The following is a 22,177-nucleotide window of genomic DNA, read 5'->3' as shown; positions in this document are numbered from 1 at the left end:
ATCCACCTCAACAGGTGGACATTTTTCCCGGGCCAGGCAGGCTGCACCCTACGCCTACAACAAGTGTAGGTACTCCCAGCCGGCCCGAAGGCCTCCTCAGGCACAGGGACAGTCCCAGCGCGCTCGTTCCCGTCAACAGCGTGCGCCTAAGCAGCCCCTGGCGCCTCCACAGCAAAAGCCGGGGACGGGCTTTTGACTGGATCCATGGGAACATAGCCGCCATCAAAGTGTCCGTACCGGACGGCCTGCCGGTTGGGGGGAGGTTGAAAGCTTTTCACCACAGGTGGCCTCTGATAACCTCCGACCAGTGGGTTCTCCAAATAGTCTGGTGCGGATACACCCTGAATTTGGCCTCCACTCCACCAAATTGCCCGCCAGGAGCCCAATCCTTCAGCTCCCATCACAAGCAGGTACTTGCAGAGGAACTCTCCGCCCTTCTCAGCGCCAATGTGATCGAGCCCGTACCACCTGGGCAGGAAGGGCAGGGATTCTATTCCAGGTACTTCCTTGTGGAAAAGAAAACAGGGGGGATGTGTCCCATCCTAGACCTGAGAGGCCTGAACAAATACCTGGTCAAAGAAAAGTTCAGGATGCTTTCCTTGGGCACCCTTCTACCAATGATTCAGAAAGACGATTGGCTATGTTCCCTGGATTTAAAGGACGCTTATACTCACATCCCGATATTGCCAGCTCACAGACAGTATCTCAGATTCCACCTGGGGACACGGCACTTTCAGTATTGTGTGCTGCCCTTTGGGCTCGCCTCTGCCCCACGGGTGTTCACGAAGTGCCTCGTGGTGGTCGCGGCATATCTACGCAAGCTGGGAGTGCACGTGTTCCCGTATCTTGACGATTGGCTGGTCAAGAACACCTCGGAGGCAGGGGCTCTCCGGTCCATGCAGTACACTATTCACCTCCTGGAGCTGCTGGGGTTTGTGATAAATTACCCAAAGTCCCATCTCCAGCCAGTCCAATCTCTGGAATTCATAGGAGCTCTGCTGAATTCACAGACAGCTCAGGCCTTTCTTCCCGAGGCGAGGGCCCACAACCTCCTGTCCCTCGCTTCCCAGACCAGAGCATTTCAGCAGGTCACAGCTCGGCAGATGTTGAGACTCCTAGGTCATATGGCCTCTACAGTTCATGTGACTCCCATGGCTCGTCTTCACATGAGATCTGCTCAATGGACCCTAGCTTCCCAGTGGTGCCAAGCCACCGGGAATCTAGAAGATGTCATCTGCCTGTCCCTCAGTTGCCGCAATTCGCTGCACTGGTGGACATTTCGGACCAATTTGACCCTGGGACGTCCATTCCAAATTCCGCAGCCCACGAAGGTGCTGACGACGGATGCATCTCGCCTGGGGTGGGGAGCTCATGTCGATGGGCTCCACACCCAGGGACTGTGGTCCCTCCAGGAACAGGATCTGCAGATCAACCTCCTGGAGCTCCGAGCGGTCTGGAACGCACTGAAGGCCTTCAGAGATCGGCTGTCCTACCAAATCATCCAAATTCGGACAGACAATCAGGTTGCAATGTATTACATCAACAAGCGGGGGCACCGGATCTCGCCCCCTGTGTCAGGAAGCCGTCGGGATGTGGCGTTGGGCCTGCCAGTTCGGCATGCTTCTCCAAGCCACATACCTGGCAGGCGTAAACAACTGTCTGGCCGACAGACTGAGCAGAGTCATGCAACCGCACGAGTGGTCGCTCCATTCCAGAGTGGTATGCAAGATCTTCCGAGAGTGGGGCACTCCCTCGGTGGACCTTTTCGCCTCTCAGACTAACCACAAGCTGCCTCTGTTCTGTTCCAGACTACAAGCACACGGCAGACTAGCGTCGGATGCCTTTCTCCTCCATTGGGGGGCCGGCCTCCTGTATGCTTATCCTCCCATACCTTTGGTGGGGAAGACCTTACTGAAGCTCAAGCAAGACCACGGCACCATGATTCTGATAGCGTCTTTTTGGCCTCGTCAGATCTGGTTCCCTCTACTTCTGGAGTTGTCCTCCGAAGAACCGTGGAGATTGGAGTGTTTTCCGACTCTCATTTCGCAGAACGACGGAGCGCTTCTGCACCCCAACCTTCAGTCTCTGGCTCTCACGGCCTGGATGTTGAGGGCGTAGATTTTGCTTCGTTGGGTTTGTCTGAGGGTGTCTCCCGTGTCTTGCTTGCCTCTAGAAAGGATTCCACTAAAAAGAGTTACTTTTTCAAGTGGAGGAGGTTTGTCGTTTGGTGTGAGAGCAAGGCCCTAGAACCTTGTTCTTGTCCTGCACAGAACCTGCTTGAATACCTTCTGCACTTATCAGAGTCTGGCCTCAAGACCAACTCAGTAAGGAATCACCTTAGTGCGATTAGTGCTTACCATTACCGTGTAGAGGGTAAAGCCATCTCTGGAGAGCCTTCAGTCGTTCGATTCATGAGAGGCTTGCTTTTGTCAAGGCCCCCAGTCAAGCCTCCTGCAGTGTCATGGGATCTCAACGTCGTCCTCACCCAGCTGATGAAACCTCCTTTTGAGCCACTGAATTCCTGCCATCTGAAGTACTTGACCTGGAAGGTCATTTTCTTGGTGGCAGTTACTTCAGCTCGTAGAGTCAGTGAGCTGCAAGCCCTGGTAGCTCATGCTCCTTATACCAAATTTCATCATAATAGAGTAGTACTCCGCACTCACCCTAAGTTCCTGCCAAAGGTGGTGTCGGAGTTCCATCTTAACCAGTCAATTGTCTTGCCAACATTCTTTCCCAGACCACATACCCGCCCTGCTGAACGTCAGTTGCACACATTGGACTGCAAGCGAGCGTTGGCCTTCTATCTGGAGCGGACACAGCCCCACAGAAAGTCCGCCCAATTGTTTATTTTTTTCGACCCCAATAGGAAAGGGGTCGCTGTCAGGAAACGCACCATTTCCAATTGGCTAGCAGATTGCATTTCCTTCACTTACGCCCAGGCTGGGCTGGCTCTTGAGGGTCATGTCACGGCTCATAGTATTAGAGCCATGGCAGCGTCAGTGGCCCACTTGAAGTCAGCCACTATTGAAGAGATTTGCAAGGCTGCGACATGGACATCTGTCCACACATTCACATCACATTACTGCCTCCAGCAGGATACCCAACGCGACAGTCGGTTCGGGCAGTCGGTGCTGCAGAATCTGTTTGGGGTTTGAATCCAACTCCACCCTCCAGGACCCGATTTTATTCTGTTCAGGCTGCACTCTCAGTTAGTTGTTCTTCGTAGGTCAATTTCCGTTATGCCCTCGCCGTTGCGAGGTTCAATTGACCTGGGTTCTTGTTTTGAGTGAGCCTGAGAGCTAGGGATACCCCAGTCGTGAGAACAAGCAGCCTGCTTGTCCTCGGAGAAAGCGAATGATACATACCTGTAGCAGGTGTTCTCCGAGGACAGCAGGCTGATTGTTCTCACCTACCCTCCCTCCTCCCCTTTGGAGTTGCGTTTTTTCCTCATTCCTTTGCTTGTCATTCAACTGAGCAGGAACGGTCACGCACGGGCGGGAAGACGGCCGCGCATGCGCGGTGGGCATGCCCTGTGTGCGGGACCGCCCGCGAAGTTTTGTTCCGGTTGGTGGGGGTGCCGTGGACGTCAACCCAGTCGTGAGAACAATCAGCCTGCTGTCCTCGGAGAACACCTGCTACAGGTATGTATCATCCGCTTGATAAGAAATCACATACCATGGTAGAATTTTTGTAAAACAGTTTTATCCCTGTTTTGATGTTGTCTCCTTCACCTGTGCTAATTCCAGATTCTATTTGCAAGGCAGAGGCCATAAGGGTTCTTCAGGTCAGTGGTGTAGCCACAGGTGGGCCAGGGCCCACCTACTTAGGGCTCAGGCCCACCCAACAGTAGCACATGTTTAGCGGTAGCTGGTAGGGATCCCAAGCTCTGCCAGCTGAAGACTTCCCCCTGATGGTAACGAAAACGCTACTCTCCATGATACTGGCACTAGTACATTCTTAGTTTTTAGTGCATGCTTGCTACAGACTGCCAAGGTGGAAAGAAGTGTTATCCCATCAGCTGAGACATTTTTGGAGGGGGGGGGGGGGGGGGGAGAACACTTGGTTCCCACTGACTTCTTGCCTAGGCCCACCTGAAATCTGTTGTCTAGCTACGCCCCTGCTTCAGGTCAGTAGGCAGAATGGGACAGAGTAGGTGGCAAAATGAGTTAAGAGTTTCTTTACTCCTCCCCCAGAAAATTGTCCAGAGAACTATGTTCTAAATTAAGCATTCCCACACAATAGTTTTAAAATCGCACCATAGAATCACCATTATTTAATAATAATGAATTTAAACTGCAAAACAACAAATATGTTTGTACTTAAAGACTAGTAAATCAAGGACCCTCCCCAGCCGAACCCATTGTTTAGTGAGACCCAGGAATCCACTCTTCCCTTTTTCCCTGCCAGCCTAACCATAGATCCCTGTTAGGTGCATGCACACTGTCATGTATCCTAGCGTAGGGCAATTTAGAGAGGCACTCAGAGAAGCCTGGCTCCCTCCTAGTGAGAACCCTTATTTTATCATCCTCACTTTAATATTCCCTTACCTCTTGTTTGTCCTGTTTGTCTGACCTAATTAGATTGTAAGCTCTGTCGAGCAGGGACTGTCTCTTCATGTTCAAGTGTACAGCGCTGCTTACGCCTAGTAGCGCTATAGAAATGATAAGTAGAAGTAGTAGTAGTAGTAGTGACCAGCCCCACCCATCCAGCCACTGCTGCAAACAAGGAATGAAATATGCAAGGTAGCACTCTATTGAATCTTCCCAAGCATTACATAGTAACATAGTAGATGACGGCAGAGAAAGACTTGTACGGTCCATCCAGTCTGCCCAACAAGATAAACTCATATGTGCTACTTTATGTGTATACCTGACTTTGATTTGTATCTGCCATTTTCAGGGCACAGACCGTAGAAGTCTGCCCAGCACTAGCCCCGTCTCCCAACCACTAGCCCCGCCTCCCACCACTGGCTCTGCCACCCAATCTCCGCTAAGCTACTGAGGATCCATTTCTTCTGAACAGAATTCCTTTATGTTTATCCCATGCATTTTTGAATTCTGTTACTGTTTTCATCTCCACCACCTTCTGCGGGAGGGCATTCTAAGTATCCACCACTCTGTGAAAAAATACTTCCTGACATTTTTCTTGAGTCTGCCCCCTTCAACCTCATTTCATGTCCTCTAGTTCTACTGCCTTCCTATCTCCGTAAAAGGTTCGTTTGCAGATTAATACCTTTCAAATATTTGAATGTCTGAATCATATCACCCCTGTTTCTCTTTTCCTCCAGGGGCAACTTGACTGATACTGGTGTGGATAGGGCACAGAGGAGGGAAATGATGTACAAAGGGGGAGCTGAAAGGGGGAAGGGAAGGTGCTAGGGGAAGAGGAGATACTGGTCTATGTGGGGACAAGGGACTCTAGAGAGAGAGAGAGATTGGTAGTTGCAGGGACCATGTAGTGGGGAGGGGGAGAGAGGAGGATGTGCTGATCATATTGGAGGGGGGGGGGCAGGGATAGAGAGAGAAGAGAGAAAAATTCTGAATATCTGGGGGCTTAGGGAAGGGGAGACATTGAATGCCTGTGGGGAAGGGAGGGGGAAAGAGGATTGAAAAAGGAAAGGGGAGATGTTGGACACATGATGGGGGGGGTTAGGAAAAGGAACATAGTTCCCATATTCTAGAATAGTAAGTAGTACTTACAGGGTAATGCAACTGAAAATTTTTGCTCACGTTAATCCGGTCCCCAGAAGGGGCCAATAACGAGACCTTTTGGAAAAGAAAATAGAGGGCAATTCTATAGACTACTGGTGTCTCATTTTAGGTGCCACAAAGGGGCAGGCTTAGCGCTAATTCTATAAACTGTTCTAGAATATTAGTTCATGTCAATGGCTGGTCTAAGTTGGCTTGCTTAAGTGTGCCAATTAACATGTGTAATTGATTTGATACTTCACATTTCTGTGGTACAACCAAAGCGGTTTACATTTATCGTGTGCAGGTATTTGTCCCTAGTGGGCTCCCAATCTAGGTTTTTGTACCTGGGGCAGTGGAGGGTTAAGTGACTTGGCCAGAGTCACAAGGGGTTATAGAGGGAATTGAATCAGTTCCCCAGATTTTCAGCCCGCTGCACTAATCATTAGTTGTGTACATCACTTGGTATCACACCCATGACATGCCCTTATTCTGTCCATGGTAATGCCCCCTTTGAAGCTGTGTACTATGCAAATCAGACACACTGTTTATAGATTAAAACTATAACTGCCAATTATTGGCACCGTTCATGCCTATGTGCTAGTATTTGGAATGCATTTGGTGCCAGGTTATGAATTCCCGCTTTTCCTACCCTCAAAAATACTCGTGCTTCCCTGTTGAGATGAAAAGGAGTGCACAAGGATTCATTTGCTGCCCAGTAAGAGGAAAAGCTGGCCTGCAAAATCTTTCTTAAACTAGCATCTGTACAGGGAACCCTTGGCATCAGACTGTGCATCTGTCGAAAGCAGCTGGCAGCTATGGCCAGCAGCTGACCTGGCCAGTGATTTACCAGAATGCATTCAAACCCCTTGGAACGTCACTGCTGGCCCGTGAAGACTCACAGCCCAGGGCCCAACAACAGACAATAGTTTTCACGGTACACATATAAAGCAACAGGGTAAGCCCAGCCTATTCTTTGTCCATAAACAGCCGCTAGGCAGGTCGATAGCAGCAGTGGGGAATGATGGGCTGTCCACACTGCTCCTGTATCCCTGGGTAAGTCAACATGTTAATGGACGTCCTCCTTTCACTCTCTCTCTCTCTCTCAAACACACACACATCCTTTCCCCCTTACCCAGCCTCTCTCTCTCCCCTCATTCTTCCTGCTGAGCTAACACTGTTTCCTTTTGGAGCAGGAGCACTCTTAATTCTTTCTCATAAAGGTGATGTTATTTAGTTGGGAGAAAATGATTAGGTTTAGAACAGAGAGAGAGAGAGAGAAAAAATCAAATTACAGAATGAATATCTTGACAGACAGGGAAAGAAGGGAAGGCTGCAGAATGGGTGGCTGAAAGATCAATGCTGCATTTTCTTTTACTGTCTTATTGTTTGGAAGATGTGGATGTGGTATGCGGGGTCTGAAGCATTTCATGGTCTGCTGCTTCTTAAGTTCAAATTAAGCCTGTATGTACAGGGACCAGGCCGTCCTGAACCACTGGAGTTGGTGCTCATTGCTAAATCTATTTGAAGCCCTTAAGAATGCCCCTCCCCCTTAAGAAAACACCAAAATTACAAATAGATTCAAATCTGACAGTCAGAATTACAGTTTCCACCCTCCACCCCCACCCATTCTTTTGATTTACTGCATTCTCTCACTGGACTTTGAAGAATCTGACTCTAGAAAGACCAAGGAACAGATTTATTTATGACACAAAGTTTGGATATTGTACTATTTCTACATTTAAAACCCTCACATAGAGGCAACAGCTGCACATTTTGTATTTGTTCATTTACGTACTTGTACTTTACAACATGTTGTGAAATCATTTACAATATAATAATGCATTTTTAAATTCTCCACTCTATTTCCTCTTCGTTTAATTTTGGAAGTGGTTTTAAAGTGAGGGAAAGAGAAAAGTCAATGACATCAGAAAAGATGTGAATCTTTGCCACCACCTGCTTATAAAAATCTCCTTCTCCTAGGCCATTCTTTAGTTGTTTACTTCACTGCATTGGTGTGAGGCCTGATTACAAACAGCACAGCAGGACCCCCACCAACACAATATACTTAGATTCAGAATGTGGGAATAGTTTAGAAGCAGTGGGAGAAATGTTTAGCAGATTGATCAAGCAGAAGCTATTGAACATAAATATTAACTGTTAGGGATCTCACCCTGCGGTTAGTGCATCCCTAAATCATGAGGACTGGAAAATGGATGGGTGTGGCAGCAGAAGGTTGGCTCTACAGGTGCCCTGCTTCTTTTACACTTCCTCCAAGCATCTGCTGCTTGCTGGTGCTCTACCCAGCACAATGGCTCTGATTGCTGCAGGAATTAAGTAGAACTCAGAATGCAAATGAGAGAATATTTGCTGATTTATGCATTCAAATGTGATGTCTCTACCATTTCCTTCAAAAGACTTCAAGGAAAATCTAAAAAAATAATTCAGTTACAATATTTTGTTTGAGCTGCCAGCTGAATTCTCAGAGTGCTTTTCATCCCTGGCACTGACATTTTGAGTCATTCCCTTTGAGCGCTGTTCTCCAGTGCTTCCAGTTCTCAGGATGGATTAGTTTTTGGAGACCTGTAGCTTGTGAGGAAGAAAAGTGACCTGTTCTCCAGTCCTCAGAGTGGAAAGACAGGCAACTTCAAAATATGGAGGATTCTGGGGATTCTCACTGCATTTTAACTCCCTTTCCCTGTCTCTTTGGCTCTCATCTCTGCTCTCTGCAGCTGCGAGATGGAAATATGAAGGGGTGGATGGAACACAGAGTATTAATCTGTATGTTAGTGCGGGCTTATGTGTACTATTTTGTGTGTACAGCTTAGAAACTGGTTCAAGAGGGACTTTTGCATGTGCAAGAAGGCATGCCCATGTTAGCACACTGCAATGTAAATTGTATGTTAATGAAGGTATTAGCTATTAACCCTTAACGCAGAGAAGTATACACAAGCCCCAAAGGCTTGACATATGTTTTATTAAAGCTAGAAGTTTAACTCTTGGACTGAGGTGGAGTAAACTGTTAGCGTTGATGTTTCACCTGTGATTCTTCTTGCTCAGCTACCTCTCTTGGGTATGGTAGATATGCAAAAGCTGGATTTCCCAATCTCCAATATATAAAGAAATAGAGAGGTTAAGTCGACCCCCTTCTGATCTCTAATATATTAAAAAAACATTGTAGGTTAAATGTTATCCCACCCGGAACCCCCAGAAGCACTCATTACATATCTCTGCTTCTTATATTTATCCACAAAAATAGGTAATCAGAAAAAGGAGTAGAGTTAACCAAAAGAAACAGTGAGCTGGAGATAGCCACGCTGATGTTTCTAAGTCTAAGAGATCAACCAAGTACAACTTGCAATGAAATCAAGTCACTTTATTCAACATATCATCATTCCAAGGACCCGACACGGAATGTGTTTCAGCAATGCCTGTATCAGGAGTGTACGATTCTAAAACACACCACAAGAACATTAATAAATATAAAATTACTACTACTACAAATAATTTCTATAGCGCTATCAGTAGTACGCAGCGCTTCACAATTGAACATGAGGAAAAGACAGTCCCTGCTCAAAAGAGCTTACAATCTAATCAGGACAGACAGACAGGACAAATAAGGGATAAGGGTAGGACAGACAGATAGGACACATAGGGAAAAGGGACTATTGAAGAGAGGAGGACAAGATAAGGTTATGAGCAGGGGACAAGTTAGGAATTAAAAGCAGCATCAAATAGGTAGGCCTTTAGCCCGGATTTGAAGGCGGCCAGGGCAGTGGCGTAGCCAGACCTGACTTTTTGGGTGGTCCCAGAGCTAATATGGGTGGGCACTATGTATATAGGTATGAGTAGTGTTTCTTGGGATACTACAAAATAAGGCCTTAGAATGCTGCCCAACATCTGTTCTGCATCAATATAAACCACATACATACTTAAAAAACCGATATTTTTAAATATAGTTACATTATGCCATATCAAACTTGACCAGCAAACATCTCAATGCACATGACAGGATCCTGCATTATAATTACAGTAATGACATATAACAATGTATTCAAATTCTGGTAGCACCTCAATACTAGCAACAAAATCCTGTCACTGCCAGGTACTTTGTGAAGTAACACTAAATCCTGCAAAGGGGCTTCTTAGAGCCTATATTGCAAACCATAACACCAGTTCCAATAATAGTACCTTTAAAAAAGCAGCAGTGAATATACACAACAGCAATATGCAAAAGCCAGACAAGTCAGACTCATAGATCCCCTTACAAACCACATGCTAGCAGAAACTTTCACCTGCTCGGTCACATGCAGACCACAGACCAACCCTCATCAATTACAGAATAATGGACCAAAAATTAGAAATGTATAGATTTAATTTCTAAATTTCTATGCCACACTATTGCTGCAATTCTAAGCACATCACAATTCAACACACATAATTTTAAAACATATTACAAAAACATAAAGACCTTCCCTTCCCTACCCCATCCATCCCAGCAGCCTGACACCCACTTTTCTATTCCCTACTCCCTATCCATCAACCCCGTAGCTCAGCATCAGCCCTACCCTACCTTACCCCCCACCCCATCCATCCCTGTAGCCCAGTATCAATCCTTCCCTTCCCCACAATCCATCCCATAGCTAAGCCCTATCCTACCACCCCACTCCTCCCTCCCTGTAGCCTAGTGTCAGCCTTGTCCTACTCCCTACCCACCCACTTGGCATTAAATATAAAAGACTTTTTTTTTTAATGTCCTGGGCAATGCAGAGTCCACCTCCGCACCAGTGCATCCAGAGAAAAATACCTACACTTTTTAAAAAAAAACCTTTAACCTAAGCACTGCAGAGACCATCTCTCTCCCTAAAAAAACCCCACCAAAATGAGAGAAAGACAACTTTTAAAATTAAGCTGGGTACTATTAAAATTTATTGTTGGTGAATTTCTGGGTGGGGATGGGCTTCCTCATTGCCTAGGGCAAAAGAGATATATTTAATGATTAAATAAATCTTTTTTTATTCTTTGTCCTAGGCATGAAAAGTCCACCTCACCCCCACACAGAACTCCCCCACCAGACCAAGCCATCATTTTGATTACAAGAGTAATCAAAATGCTGGCTGGGGGTGGTCTCTTCACTGCTTAGGGCAAAAAAAGGTATATTTTAATCATTAAATATACCTTTTTTGCCCTAGGCAGTGAAGTGCTTACCCCACCCAGAAGCCCACCACCAGCAGCCAGCATTTTGAGTATGAGTACAAAAATTACATCACGTTAAAATTTTTTTTTTAATGTATTTAAATGTTATTACCTGCTGGGCAGCTGCATGTGCCACGTGGTGCAGAGTACCCTGGCTCCTATCCTGTCTCAGATTGTGTTGTGAGGCCGCGGGGGAGTGCTACTGCTGCTGGCTGCTGTGAGAATGACCCAAACGGCATTGAATCATCTAGATCCATCCAGACCTGGCCGGCAGGGCACCAGGGAGACAGCGATGGATGGACTAAGGAGCTGCGTCCATGACACAGCCAGGCCGGCAGCCGCCTTTCCCATGCGTGCGGCCTGGCATGGTGTTATCGTGCCATACGCTCTGCGGGCCTGGGGGCAGGGGGGAGCAGGCAGTGCCATGTGGCTGCGGCGCGTGCAGTGCTGCTTAGTGGCGTGCTTACTTTTTAGCGTGAGAATGAGGCCGAGGAGGAGGAGCCGGAGGACCAGAGAAATCAAGAGCTGCTTGCAAGTGCCGACCGACTGCTGAAGACAGGTGGGTGGGACCGGGAGGTCAGCTGCTGAGCGAGCCGCGCCGGCAGAAACTAAGGCTGTGGCTGCTTTGCTTTGCACTTTTCACTGGCGGTGGCACTTAAAACTGGGTGGGCCTGAGTGGAGATTGGGTGGGCATGGGCCCACCCAGGCCCACCCGTAGCTACGCCCCTGGACCAGGGATGGAGCTTGACGTAAAATTGTACCATATTTCCACATATAGAGAGAAATCTCATATGTATAGTGAATGATTCCATTAATAATACATATACTTAAAATATGAATACAAAAGGCATGTCATAAGGGGGTCCTTTTACAAAGCCGTGGAAGGGCTATTGTTGCAATAGCATACGACAAATCGGCCCTACCGCCAGGCTAACACAGGAGCCCGGCAGCAGTTCCGGTGTGTGCCACACGCCATTTCAGGTGCTCAGAAATTGTTTTTAGTACCGGGGGCTTACCTAGTGATTATCGGGCAGTGCCGCTTGCTACCTGTTACCTCTGGGTTAGTGCGGGATACCTTAGGGGGCAGTAAAGTTCCCAGGAAATGGTCACACGGCAAGTGCTTAACTTACCACATGGCCATTTCCTTCTTTAAAACAAAAAAAAAAAACTCCTTTTACCCACTGCGGTAAAAGGGGGCCTCGGCGAGCACCAAACCTGTGTGACAATGCCACCACAGGGGTCCTTTCACCACAGCTTGGTAAAAGGACCCCAAAATAAATAAAAAGGTGAACAAAAAACTTTACATGGAATGAATGAAACAAATCCAAATAAATAAATGCATGGATGTGTCATTCCGTCTCATGTATGAAATGTGAAAAAAAGCCAACTCGGTAAATATCTTCAAACAGCACAGTCACATGTAGAGTGAGTAAATGTGACAATCACTATTGTCACTACAGCTGTGTGTCATGTACAAGCACCAAACACCAGCACTGGAAGTTGTGCTTGGTTGATCTTGTGAACTTAGAAACATCAGCTTGGCTATGAGCATCTCCAGCTCACCAATTCTTTCTGTTAACTCTACTCACATATTTTATCCAGCCGTGAATTTTGTTTAGAGAAATCGTGGATTACATATAAAGGCTTTAGCACAATTCTGTTAATGAAAAAAATGTACCTTGTACTTTGATACGGAGAGTTAGTGGCCTTCAGTCTTAATACTAATAAATGTTTGTCAGTATTCGTTTTATAAAAATAGGGAACTCTGAAAACTTTCCTTAAAGAAACACTTGGAGGGGCATTTTTGATATGACGTTCAAATGGCAAAATAAACGTTTATCAGAAAGCATCTATAAATGCAGTCCATAACGGAAGAAAGAACTAAGGGGCTTTTTACTAAGCAGCAGTAAGTCCAACGTGAGCTTACCACTCGCTAAACCGGAGTACCGCCAGGCTACTGCAGCAGCTTGGCAATAGTTCGCATCCCCATCGCACACCATTTCCAATGGGTGGCAGTAAGTGCTCCCTCCTAGTGGCCTAGTGGTTAGGGTGGTGGACTTTGGTCCTGGGGAGCTGAGGAACTAAGTTTGATTCCCACTTCAGGCACAGGCAGCTCCTTGTGACTCTGGGCAAGTCACTTAACCCTCCATTGCCCCAGGTACATATAAGTACTTGTATACAATATGTAAGCCGCATTGAGCCTGCCATGAATGGGAAAGCGTGGCGTACAAATGTAACAAACAAAAAAAATGGCCTTGCAGCAAGTGCTTCACTTGCCCACAGCCATGTCTTAAAAATGCTTTTTACTCGCTGCAGTAAAAGGGGGGCTCAGCACGCATAAAAAACAGAAGCAGATGCCAGTGCAGGCCCCCTTTTGCTGCAGCTTATGCCGCAGTTTAGTAAAAGAACCCCTAAATGTTTTCTGATTGTTTGAAAATACAGAAACAAATGTTTAGAAAGAGGATGCCCTGAAAATGTCGTAGTCTATGGAGATAAACGTTTCCGCCAATCAAAAACACACTACACAAAATGTGCAACAGCGGGAACTGGTCCTCGCATTGAGAAAACAAATATCCATGGCAACAGCAGGATGTTCCCTCCACATGCAAAACATGCATATATACCTCTGCATGTGGAAGAATGTTCCTCAGTGTGCACAGTCATATATATCTCTGTGTAGGTAACCAAATTTTGGTTTGCCAGAGACAGAGCCCCTGGTCCAAATTTTTAAACACCACCACTTCCCCCCCCCCCCCAAACATCTCCACGAGGGCATGGAGATCCATCAGAGGCACCCTGGCAAGGTGAGTGTGAAACATTGTCCTCCAGGATCATAGCACCGCTCATGTGCAAGCACCATACATAGGTAGAGTCATATGCAGTGAGGTCCCTTTGCTATTGCAATACATGTTATTGATTTTCTATAAGAAAGAATAACAAAACATTGCTGAAATCAGAATGAACAGAATATCCAATGACAAGTAATTATGGGGGCCCCCCTCTTCTACTAACCATTCAGTACTAATATGAGGGACTGCACTTACCTGGACCCCCTTCCCCCCTACCAGGGCTGCCAAAAGACTGGTCCGGGCCGGGGGCAAGACCGCCCTGCCTCTCCCCCGAGGTCGCTGCCGCCGCTCCCCCCTCCACCCGGCCCCCTCCATCCGCCACCGGGCCGGGCCCCCTGCATTGAAATCACAGCACCTCTCACCTCCGTGTGAAAGCGTTGCAGGCAGCAGGGCAGCAGATCGCCTCCCTTCGGGCCTCTTTTCCTCCTTGTGTCCCTCCCTAGCGCAAGTTACGTCAGACGAGGGTGGGACACAGGGAGGGAAGGAGGCCTGAAGGGAGGCGATCTGCTGCCTGCAGCACTTTCACACGGAGGTGAGAGGCGCTGTGATTTCAATGCAGGGGGTCCAGCCCGGTGGCAGACGGTTGACGACGGAGGCTGGGTGGGACTGCAGTGCCGGGCCCCCCTTGGAGGCCCGGGCCCATGGAGTTTTGTCCCCCCTGCCCCCCCCCCCCGCCCTCGGTGGATTATGCCCCCTACCGTCCTGCCCCAAGCCTACATACTGATCAGAACGTTGGCAGCAGCTCACTAAAGTACACTGAGCCACCCAAAGGCACACCTGCTTTATCCTACTGTCCACTCCACCTCCCAGCAAGAGTGCACAATTTCCATGTGCTCCCTATGGAATGCATGGACACACACTTACAAGACGCACACTAAAGTTTTGCATGCTTAAGTGGCTGACAATGAGAATTGCCCTCCATAACAGTTCTTTTGGAAATGAGATGTAAGTAGATACAGACAGTCCACTGCTTGGTGTACCGAGATCACTGGTAGGAAACTCCTGCAGCCTCTGAGTCTGGCGCTGTCCCAGACTATATCCTTTAACATGGCAAAGTTACTCCAGTGCTGTAAATTTGAGAATGCTGAGAGTCTTGGAATGTGAAGCTTTCATTTGCATAGCATGGCTCTGTGCCATCTCTTACTCACCCTCTTCATCCCTTGCCATCTGCCCATGAGATCTTGTTGGGGGAGGGCTTCTCTTTGCATTGTTACCTGTACAACTATCACTGAAATGGCTGTTGAGAGAGGTTGACTTGCTCTGAGACCTCCAAGGTCACATTGCCCTCATTGAAACAGAGCAGAATTGATGCAATAGAAACTCATTTTGTGTCAGATACATCAAGGATATCATTGAAAATCATGTGGAAATAGCATGGCCTTAGCGGATTGGAGGGTAGAGAGAAGCAGGGATGGGAAAGGTGGGGTTGCAACATGAAGCGAAGCAAAATTCCATTTGCTCCCAACTCAAGGTCCTACTGCTTGGTTTGGGCTGGACGAGCTGTGTTGAACTTCAAATGGAACGCTTATGTCGACACCCCATGACCAGCCAGTATCCTTCCAGCTTCAGTTCATAGGCCCTTAATCTTCACTCTTAGTCCTTGAGGACCACGAACAGGTCAGGTTTTCAGGATATTCTAATGCCTTTGCATACAATGGAAGTTGTAGACATGCTAATCTCTCCCATTCATATTATTAGGAATATCAGAAAACCTGACCCATTTATGCCAAGGTTCCTGAATTGGGCTGTATCCCACCCACGTGGTATGGAAGTTGCAGCAATACTGTGACTAGAAAAGAACAGGATTGGTGAAGATAATCTCGTTCGTTCTTTAGCTGTCCATTGACAGAAGAATTAGAAGGTTAAAGAGAGGGACCTCAAAGTGGAGGATTTGAAACAATGTTTAAATAATTGTTTATATAATTTTGCAATTGGAAATGAATGGGAAACATATACGGGGATATCCTGAAGAGAAGGCTTTAGCAATTCCAAAATCTTGTTAAGACAAATTATGGCTGGGAATCACTCCTGCTGGGGGTTGTGGCCACAGACACTAGGAACAGGTTAGGGCTTTGAACCCATAAACCCATACCTCCCATATAAATATTAATAATTTCACTTTAAAGTACAGAATATTCAGAGTGGGAAAATGTGCAGCTTGCCAACACTCAAGCGGCAGCTACTGATTCTCACTTGTTTACTTGCCCAGGACATGACTTCAGTAGCCATTGAAAGATCAGATGCCCTATCCCCAGACTGATCTTAGCATCAATCAGACCAGATGACCAATATTAGGAGCTATAACTCTCTGGACCTGATCCATGCTGCCAGCGACATTTTCTCAATTGGGTTGTATTTGGTTCTTTGTTATTAGTAAAATGATCAAACACCAAACTATTATCTCTTTCTCTTCTCCCTCTCATTCCCCTGACCCCCCCCCCCCCCCCCACCAACCTACATCCCCGCTTTCCAAAAAATTAAAAAAAATACACAAACAAACAAAACAAATACTCATAAGCAAAACTTTGCCTGAATGGTTCTTCTCTCCTTTATTCTATGAGGCTCGTTTCAAAGCACTTAGATTTACAAAGTTCCAGAGGTTACTATGGGGCTCATTTTCTAAGGAGAAAAATGTCTAAAAAGTGGCATAAAGCAGCATTTGGATGTTTTTCTCACAAAAACATACAAATCAATATTTTCAAAACCAATTTTTAGACATTTTTCTATGAAGTCCATCAGAAGTGCGTTTAAAACACAAGGGGCCTGTTGGGGGCGTGTTAAGAGCAGGATTTGGGTGTTCCTAAGACTTGGGACATCTTACAGCCATAATGGAACAAAACCAAACCAAACCATCCAGGGCTAAAACTAAGACGTTTTGAGCTAGACCTGTTTTTATAATGAATAAGGCAAAAAATGGTGCCTAAATGACCAGATGACCACTGGAGGGAATCAGGGGTGACCCCCCCCCCCACCAGTGGTCACTGACCCTCTCACCCCCCAAAATGTGAATAAAAATATAACTTTCAATCCTCTATGACAGCCTCAGATGTTAGAGCCAGGTCTATTAGAGCAGCATGCAGGACCCTGGAATAGTGTAGTAGTCGGTGCAGGTCCCTATCTCCCTCTACCTGTCACATTTGTGGTGGAAACTGTGAGCCCTCCAAAACTCACCAGAAACTCACTGTACCCACATATAGGTCCCCCCTTCACCCAAAAGGGCTACTGTAGTGCTGTACAGTTGGGAGTAGTGGGTTTTGGGTGTGTTTTTGGGGGGGGGGGGGAGGCTCAGCAGACAAATTAAGGGAGCAGCTGTGAGATGTGTATCTGGGAGCATGTTTTTGAAGTCCACTGTAGTGCCCCTTAGGGTGCCCCCATTTATCTCCTGGGATGTCTGGGGGACCAGTCTACTATAAATGCTGGCTCCTCCTACATAACACTGTTCCTGCATATATCTTCTTCGAGTTTCCGGTTCTTGAATGTTTCTATCACTTCCATATTTCTTCTTTTCTCTAGGTAATTATATTTATGAGAAGTGATCTAAGAAAGTTTGATGAGCACTCAAAATGCAAGTGATTAGTGCATGATGAGAGCTGAGGTACTGCTATGCACCAAACTCATGTGATGATCATATCTGCTAATATTGAAGAGCAAAACTGTAAGAAAAGTTAGTGACACAAGCCAAAACAAATGCATAATGTGCATAGGGAAGATTAGAAATGAGTGAGTGTGTGTATGTGGTGGGGGGGGGGGGGGGGGGGAGCTGATAATGCTTCTGCACAAATCAATGGTGATACCTTATCTGGAGAACTGTATCCAGTTCTAGATGCCATACCTCCAAAAGGATATAGACAGAGAAGGACTACCAAAAGCTCTACGAAACTGACATTTAAGGATCACAACATATATACCTCAGAAGAGAAAAGGGAGCTGGAAGATATGATGAAAGGCCATTCAGATTCCTCCAGGAGAATGCACAAAAAGCAATCACATCCCAGTGAAAGAAAGTTCTAGAACATGAGACCAAAAAGGGGAGGCTGAGGTGTAACATAAAGAAATATTTCTTCAGAGAAAGGGTGGTGGATGTGAGACAAAATTCAAGAAAGCCTGGGCTAAAGCCAGAGTCTCCCTCAGTGAGAGTATGTAAGGGTAAAACCTCACGGTGAAGGCTCTGCAGTGTTACATAATGAATGGAGCTTGTGATCCTTATGTACCATCACAGTCAGTACTTCTGTCTAATGGATGCTTCATACTGCTAGCGTCACCTTAACTGTATGGATTCATTTTCCCCATGTTGAAAACACATAAATATGTCACAGACATTGGCAGTATATTTCATGGACAAAAAAATATCTAAAAATGTAAGTTGAATGGCATGCATCATCCTTTGTGGTATAGCAGGCATCTTTTTCAAGTTGTATTATTGCTTTTTGAACTAGTGAAAGACTCACCCATTTGTGCAGTCAGCCTTACACTATGCACCATGCTCTGTTTGAAGTTCCATTATAATCCCTTGTTTGACTTCTCATATGAAGCTTCACAGCCTTCTTCTCAAGACATGGAGCTCCATTTTGAAAAGTGTTTTGTGACACACACACACAGATAAGTTTTTAAAGTTTTTAAAGTGTCAGGCACCTTTCCCCTTTGAAACATAGAAACAGAGAAAATTAAGCCAAAGACTATATGACCTATCAAGTCAACCCATCCATACCAACTATTATGCCCTACAATCCATTCCTCTCCCTTAGAGATCCTCTATGCTTATCTGTGATTTTTGGAATTCAGATTTGATCCTTGAATCCACCACCTCCAATGTGGAAGCCATTCCATAGATCCACCACCCTTTCTGTAAAGAACTATTTCTGTAATTACTGTAAGTCCATCTCCTTTCACCTTGATATGCATGGATACTGTGCAGGGCCGAAAGCTTAAATGTAGGCTCCTAAAAGTTAGTGGGGCTAAAGTTGGGAATGGTAAGCTGATTTCCTGTGCTAGGTGCCTAGTTTAGGTGCTTAAATTAATGCCTCCTTTCTAGGCACCTTTGTTAAGATTCATTTTTTAGGTTCTTATTTTGGATAGTAATAAATAGAAATAAAAAAAACAACCAGAAAATAAAATAAGATGATATCTTTTTATTGGAATAACTCAGGGCTTTTTTTGAGTGGGTACTTGGGGGTACTGAGTACCGGCACTTTTTCCATTGCTTGCTAAAATTGACCCATGGACAATGAAAGAGCTCAGGCTCTACACACCAATTCTGCCTTGTCATAGATTCTGTGACTGGTTCCAGGGGGCCTGGCTATTGTGGGGTGGGTCCCTCAGTGATCACCCCAACCCTGAAGGGTGGCCTAACAATTTGAGTACTGACATCTTTTTTGCTAGAAAAAACACACTGGAATAACTTAATATATTTTTTGATTAGCTTTCAAAGGTAACTCTTCTTCAGATCTATTTTTGATAGAAATTTCACTGAGCTACATGTTCCTAAAACTGAGGTGCCTAGGTCAGGCACTCAGCTTCCTTTGAAACTTGTGCCCATGGATAAGTCACAAGTTTCTTGGATATCTTTAGTACATGTGACAAAAGTCAGGTCTCTCCAACCATTCCTGCTGAGCCTAGCATGAAGCTATGGCTGATAACCAGCAAACTCTGTAGTAATTACCAGAAAGCATCTTATATTAAATGACTAACAATTGCCTGAAACCCACTTAAGGCAAAGACCTCAAGGGCCATTACACCTCAGGAAGAACTTGGCTTTCTTTGACAAAACATCATAAATTCCAGAAGGGTAAAGGGGCAAGCCATCCAAGTGAAGCTGAAAATGTGAAATTAGGAATTAGGAAGAGGCCAAATGTTGACTACCGAACTGTAGCTCAGTGAAAGCTGACCTCACTGACTATGCTGGCTGGTTGCTCATTGAATTGCTTTTTATTTTTAATTGAGTTGGAAGCTAGTTAGAAAGTAGGTGGCAATGTCCTAGTAAGTGAATCCATTCAGCGTCTTCCTCATCCTAACCCTTTTCTCTCTTCTAAAGTGGCCACTTTCAAAAAGTACAAAGACCAGGGTACACTCATTGAAATTACATGGACATACTTTTAAAATAAATAAGAGGACATATTTTTTCACTCAAAGAATATTTAAACTCTGGAACTCATTGCTGAAGGATGTGGTAACAGCAGTTAGTGTATCTGGGTTTTAAAAAAAGGTTTAGACAAGTTCCTGGAGGAAAAGTCCATAGTCTGTTATGGACATGGGGGAAGCCACTGCTTGCCCTGGGATTGGTTGCATGGAATGTTGGTACTAGGGTTTCTGCCAGGTACTTGTGACCTGGATTGGCCATTGTTGGAAGCAGGATACTGGGCTAGATGGACCATTAGTCTGACCCAGTATGGCTATTCTTATGGTCATAAATGAAATTTCATTTAGGAAACTCTAAACTATGAAGAAAATTCACCTTCATATGAAAGGTTGGCACTGTGGCAAGTCAAAATACTGTCTTAAACTAGATTAGATACAATGAACTCCATAATGTAAAATGGAATTTCTCTGTATGCAGTCTTATATCACACCTTAGATTATCATCTATACAATGTTTTGCATTAAGGGATCAGTCTACATTGTTTTAATCTCTCTGTACCAACATCTGCCTGGGAACTAGGGAAAAAATGAGTGCTTTAGAGTATGGGAAAGCCAGATAGTCATTCACCTCGCGCCTCTTGTATCTAATCTTCACTTCCCCAACACGCTTTCTATCTCTCCTTCCCACCCACTACCATCTACTCCTATTTGAATGCTGCAGCATGGTAGGACAAGGGCTGAGGATCCTCTTCAGAGAAGCCCGGCAGAGGCCTGCTTTTTCGACTCTTAAATCTGCTGATGGATATGCCGGATTTCCTGAATTGCATGGCCGCACTGTCCGTTCCCGGACTGGCATTCGCTAATGGCAAATATCTAATGTTTTATTGTTGGTTTTAAAAGTGTAATTAGTTCAAGTGTAAACAAAAAAATCTGCTTAATTAAGAATTTTTAAACAGGGCAGAAAGAGATTCCGGAAACATTAACAAGCGCAGCCTGGCATCATAAAATTGATCGAGGAAGGGGAAAAGGGGGAGAGGAGGAGGAGGTAGGTATTAGAGGTATCACTCAGTTTATGTTTGACATTTAAGCAAAAGTGCTTTTTAAACCGACTTCTGTTTATGGCGATGGGTCTCCGTAGAAATGCATAATGATTTTTTTTTCATGCACTAAAGGAACAGTGGACACTAGTAATATATAGCTTAAAGAGATGGACAGCATGCATTTAAGACTGACATTATATATATCAAAGCAGACAGGAGGCTGGATCTAGCCCACACAGTTGGGGGGAGAATCTCATGCCTGGGAAGGTTAATATGCTTCTATATGTCTAAAAGATGACAAAATGAAAAATGTTAAAAGCAAGGGAGAAAGTAAAGAGGATTTCCCCCCTGACTCTCCCCCCCCCCTTTACTCCGCACATACTGTAAATGGAACCTGGTGGATATTAAATAGCTTACCTTCCCTTCAGTCACTATAGCATTACTGCTTCTGGCCCTTGAGAGGTTGAAACTACTTAAACCTCGCTCACCCCTCCTGAAAAATGTTTAATCAAGAAAGGCCCACGGTTTGTTGAAGGAAATGGAACTGCATCTCAGAAAAGAAGGCCAAATTACACCTCACAAAAAGCATTTCAGAAGAGATAATAGCATATAGCGTAGGACAGCCTGGATGCATTCCCATTTCCCTAAGAGAAGCAGGACCTCATCTCCATGCATGAAATTGGGGATAGAACCAGGCTGACCTGGGCTGTCTTAGGTTGTTTGGATTGATAATAATCTTGCCCTCTCTTGTTTAAGTTTTCATGTAGTTTTGGACTTGAAAGTTGTTTTGATTGCCTATGGAAGTTGAAAGGTTAACTGAGTTTACAGGGAGGCACATGAGAACAAAGACGTTGTTTGATAGGGCACAGTGTGACAATGACCTTGGCTCTGACATACCTGGCGTCTCTTCTCTTTCTTCCTACTACTACTACTTAGCACTTCTATAGCACTACAAGGCATACGCAGCGCTGTACACCATACATGAAAAGACAGTCCCTGCTGAAAGAGCTCACAATCTAAATAGGGCAGGCAAACAGACAGAACAACTAAGAGGTACATGAAGTACCTCATGGGTACAAGGAGTGAAACCTTCACGGTGCATGCTGGAGGCATGTGCATCTCTGCCAGTCTGAAGACAGATGGAAGTAGTGCTGGAATGGGTCGGGGTAGGATTACAGCACTCCTTTCTTTCTCTCATGAGGAAAGTTAGCCTACTACTGAAGACTCACCTGTTTGAACAAACTTACGGAAAGAGCCAAAACACATAGAGTCCATACTCACTGTTCATCAATGCAACATACATCCACTTCTCATCCCTCATCCCGTAATC

This window comes from Microcaecilia unicolor, chromosome 11 (genome assembly GCF_901765095.1).
Source record: "Microcaecilia unicolor chromosome 11, aMicUni1.1, whole genome shotgun sequence".
NCBI classification, from domain to species: Eukaryota; Metazoa; Chordata; class Amphibia; order Gymnophiona; family Siphonopidae; genus Microcaecilia; species Microcaecilia unicolor.
This window is presented reverse-complemented; position numbering follows the sequence as displayed.